The sequence below is a fragment of the Triticum aestivum genome, chromosome 6D, assembly GCF_018294505.1.
Source record: "Triticum aestivum cultivar Chinese Spring chromosome 6D, IWGSC CS RefSeq v2.1, whole genome shotgun sequence".
Classification (NCBI taxonomy): Eukaryota; Viridiplantae; Streptophyta; class Magnoliopsida; order Poales; family Poaceae; genus Triticum; species Triticum aestivum.
Genome location: NC_057811.1, coordinates 353,090,650 through 353,095,510, shown reverse-complemented (window position 1 = coordinate 353,095,510; position 4,861 = coordinate 353,090,650).

Here is a 4,861-nt window from a genome sequence, read left to right as displayed (position 1 = left end):
ACGCCCATGGGAAACGCGGCGCCAGCCATCCTCCTTCACCACGACGCCGGGAAGCCGCCCGCGCCCTCCAGGCGCAAACTTCCGACGGCGGCCCGGGGCCGAAACGACGGAGAGACCGCCCACAGGAACCGGACGAGGAGGGGGAGGAAGTGTTGGGAATCGTAGCATAATTTAAAATTTTCCTACGCTCACCAAGATGCATCTATGGAGTCTACTAGCAACGAGGGGAAAGGAGTGCATCTACATACCCTTGTAGATCGCGAGCGGAAGCGTTCCAATGAACGTGGATGACGGAGTCGTACTCGCCGTGATCCAAATCACCGATGACCGAGTGCCGAACGGACGGCACCTCCGCGTTCAACACATGTACGGTGCAGCGACGTCTCCTCCTTCTTGATCCAGCAAGGGGGAAGGAGAAGTTGATGGAGATCCAGCAGCACGACGGCGTGGTGGTGGATGTAGCGGGTCTTCGGCAGGGCTTCGCCAAGCTTCTGCGAGAGAGAGAGAGGTGTTGCAGGGGAGGAGGGAGGCGCCCAAGGCTGTAGATTGCTGCCCTCCCTCCCCCCTTTTTATATAGGCCCCCTTGGGAGGGGTGGCCGGCCAAAACCCATCTAGGGTTGGGGGGCGGCGGCCAAGGGGTGGAAAGGGGTGCCTTGCCCCCCAAGGCAAGGGGGAAGTCCCCCACCCTAGGGTTCCCAACACTAGGCGCATGGGGGGAGGCCCAAGGGGGGCCGCCCAGCCCACTAGGGGCTGGTTCCCTTCCACTTTCAGCCCATGGGGCCCTCCGGGATAGGTGGCCCCACCCGGTGGACCCCCGGGACCCTTCCGGTGGTCCCGGTACAATACCGGTAACCCCCGAAACTTTCCCGGTGGCCGAAACTTGACTTCCTATATATAATTCTTCACCTCCGGACCATTCCGGAACCTCTCGTGACATCCGGGATCTCATCCGGGACTCCGAACAACTTTCGGGTTTCTGCATACATATATCTCTACAACCCTAGCGTCACCGAACCTTAAGTGTGTAGACCCTACGGGTTCGGGAGACATGCAGACATGACCGAGACGCCTCTCCGGTCAATAACCAACAGCGGGATCTGGATACCCATGTTGGCTCCCACATGTTCCACGATGATCTCATCGGATGAACCACGGTGTCGAGGATTCAATCAATCCCGTATGCAATTCCCTTTGTCAAACGGTATGTTACTTGCCCGAGATTCGATCGTCGGTATCCCAATACCTTGTTCAATCTCGTTACCGGCAAGTCTCTTTACTCGTACCGCAATGCATGATCCCGTGACTAACGCCTTAGTCACATTGAGCTCATTATGATGATGCATTACCGAGTGGGCCCCAGAGATACCTCTCCGTCACACGGAGTGACAAATCCCAGTCTCGATCCGTGCCAACCCAACAGACACTTTCGGAGATACCCGTAGTTCACCTTTATAGTCACCCAGTTACGTTGTGACGTTTGGCACACCCAAAGCACTCCTACGGTATCCAGGAGTTGCACGATCTCATGGTCTAAGGAAAAGATACTTGACATTGGAAAAGCTCTAGCAAACGAAACTACACGATCTTTTATGCTATGCTTAGGATTGGGTCTTGTCCATCACATCATTCTCCTAATGATGTGATCCCGTTATCAACGACATCCAATGTCCATGGTCAGGAAACCGTAACCATCTATTGATCAACAAGCTAGTCAACTAGAGGCTTACTAGGGACATGGTGTTGTCTATGTATCCACACATGTATCTGAGTTTCCTATCAATACAATTCTAGCATGGATAATAAACGATTATCATGAATAAGGAAATATAATAATAACCAATTTATTATTGCCTCTAGGGCATATTTCCAACAGTCTCCCACTTGCACTAGAGTCAATAATCTAGTTCACATCACCATGTGATTAACACTCACTGGTGACATCACCATGTGACCAACATCTAAAGAGTTTACTAGAGTCAATAATCTAGTTCACATCACTATGTGATTATCACTCAATGTGTTCTGGTTTGGTCATGTTATGCTTGTGAGAGAGGTTATTAGTCAACGGGTCTGAACCTTTCAGAACCGTGTGCTTTACGAATATCTATGTCATCTTGTGGATGCTACCACGCGCTATTTGGAGCCATTTCAAATAATTGCTCTACTATACGAATCCGGTTTACTACTCAGAGTCATCCGGATTAGTGTCAAAGTTCGCATCGACGTAACCCTTTACGACGAACTCCTTTCCACCTCCATAATCGAGAAAATTCCTTAATCCACTAGGTACTAAGGATAAGTTCGACCGCTGTCATGAGATCCTTTCCCGGATCACCATTGTACCCTCTTGACCAACTCATGGCAAGGCACACTACATGTGTGGTACACAGCATAGCATACTATAGAGCCTACGTCTAAAGCATAGGGGACGACCTTCGTCCTTTCTCTATCTTCTGCTGTGGTCAGGTCTTGAGTCTCACTCAATACTCACACCTTGTAACACAGCCAAGAACTCCTTCTTTGCTGATCTTATTTTGAACTCTTTCAAAATCATGTCAAGGTGTGCTGTCTTTTGAAAGTATCATCAGGCGTCTTGATCTATCTCTATGGATCTTGATGCCCAATATGTAAGCAGCTTTATCCAGGTCTTCCTTTGAAAAACTCCTTTCAAACAACCCTTTATGCTTTCCAGAAATTTTACATCATTTCGGATCAACAATATGTCATTCACATATACTTATCAGAAATGTTGTAGCGCTCCCACTCACTTTATTGTAAATACAAGTTTCCAACAAACTTTGTATAAACCCAAAAACTTTGATCACTCCATCACAGCGTATATTCTGACTCCGAGATGCTTGCTCTAATCCATGGAAGGATCGCGGGAGCTAGCATACCTTTTAGCATCCTTAGGATCGACAAAACCTTTCTGATTGTATCACATACAACCTTTCCTTACGAAAACTGGTAAGGAAACTTGTTTTGACATCCATCTGCCAGATTTCATAAATGTAGCTAATGCTAACATGATTCCGACGGACCTAAGCATCGCTACGGATGAGAAAAACTCATCCTAGTCAACTCCTTGAACTTGTGAAAATACTCTTTGCCACAAGTCGAGCTTCATAGATGGTAACATTACGGTCCATGTCCGTCTTCTTCTTAAAGATCCATTTATCTCAATGGCTTGCCGATCATCGGGCAAGTTCACCAAAGTCCATGCTTTGTTCTGATACATGGATTCTATCTCGGATTTCATGGCCTCGAGCCATTCGTCGGAATATGGGCCCACCATCGCTTCTCCATAGCTCGTAGGTTCATTGTTGTCTAGCAACATGACTTCCAAGACAGGATCACACATTACTCTGAAGTAGTGCGCATCCTCGTCGTCATACGAGGTTTGGTAGTGACTTGATCCGAAGTTTCATGATCACTATCATAAGCTTCCACTTCAATTGGTGTAGGTGCCACAGGAACAACTTCCTGTGCCCTGCTACACACTAGTTGAAGCGACGGTTCAATAACCTTATCAAGTCTCCACCATCCTCCCACTCAATTCTTTCGAGAGAAACGTTTCCTCGAGAATGGACTCGTTTCTAGAAGCAATTACTTTTGCTTCCAGATCTGAAATAGGAGGTATACCCAACTGTTTTTGGGTATTCTATGAAGACGCATTTATCCGCTTTGGGTTCGAGCTTATCAGCCTGAAACTTTTTCACATAAGCATCGCAGCCCCAAACTTTTAAGAAACGACAACTTAGGTTTCTATAAACGGTGTCGTCTCAACGGATTTGCGTGGTGCCCCTTTTAAAGTGAATGCGGTTGTCTCTAATGCCTAACCCATAAACGATAGTGGTAATTTGATAAGAAAATCATGGTATGCACCATATCCAATAGGGTGCAGTTATGATGTTCGGACACACCATCACACTATGGTGTTCCAGGCGGTATTAATTGTGAAACACTTTCCACAATGTCTCAATTGTGCGCCAAACTCGTATCTCAGATACTCATCTCTATGATCATATCACAGACATTTTATCTTCTTGTCACGACGATCTTCAACTTCACTCTGAAATTACTTGAACCTTTCAACAATTCAGACTAGTGTTTCATCAAGTAAATACACTCAGCATCTACTCAAATCATCTGTGAAGTAAGAACATGACGATATCCACTGCATGCCTCAGCACTCATTGGACTGTGTACATCAAAATGTATTACTTCCAATAAGTTGCTCTCTTGTTCCATCTTACTGAAAACGAGGACTTTCAGTCATCTTGCCCATGTGGTATGATTTGCATGTCTCAAGTGATTCATAATCAAGTGAGTCCAAACGATCCATCTGCATGGAGTTTCTTCATGCATATATACCAATAGACATGGTTCGCATGTCTCAATCTTTTCAAAACGAGTGAGTCCAAAGATCCATCTATATGGAGCTTCTTCATGTGTTTTATACCAATATGACTCAAGTGGCAGTGCCACAAGTATGTGGTACTATCATTACTATCTTATATCTTTTGGCACGAACATGTGTATCACGGCGATCGAGATTCATTTCAGGTGCAAGACCATTGAAGGTATTATTCAAATAAATAGAGTAACCATTATTCTCCTTAAATGAACAACCGTGTTGCGATAAACATAATCCAATCATGCTTAACGCAAACACCAAATCTTGATGGTAGAGGGAGCATGCGATGCTTGATCACATCAACCTTGGAAACACCTCCAACACATATCGTCATCTCACCTTTAGCTAGTCTCCGTTTATTCCGCAGCTTTTATTTCGAGTTACTAACACTTAGCAACCGAACCGGTATCTAATACCCTGGTGCTGCTAGGAGTACTAGTAAAG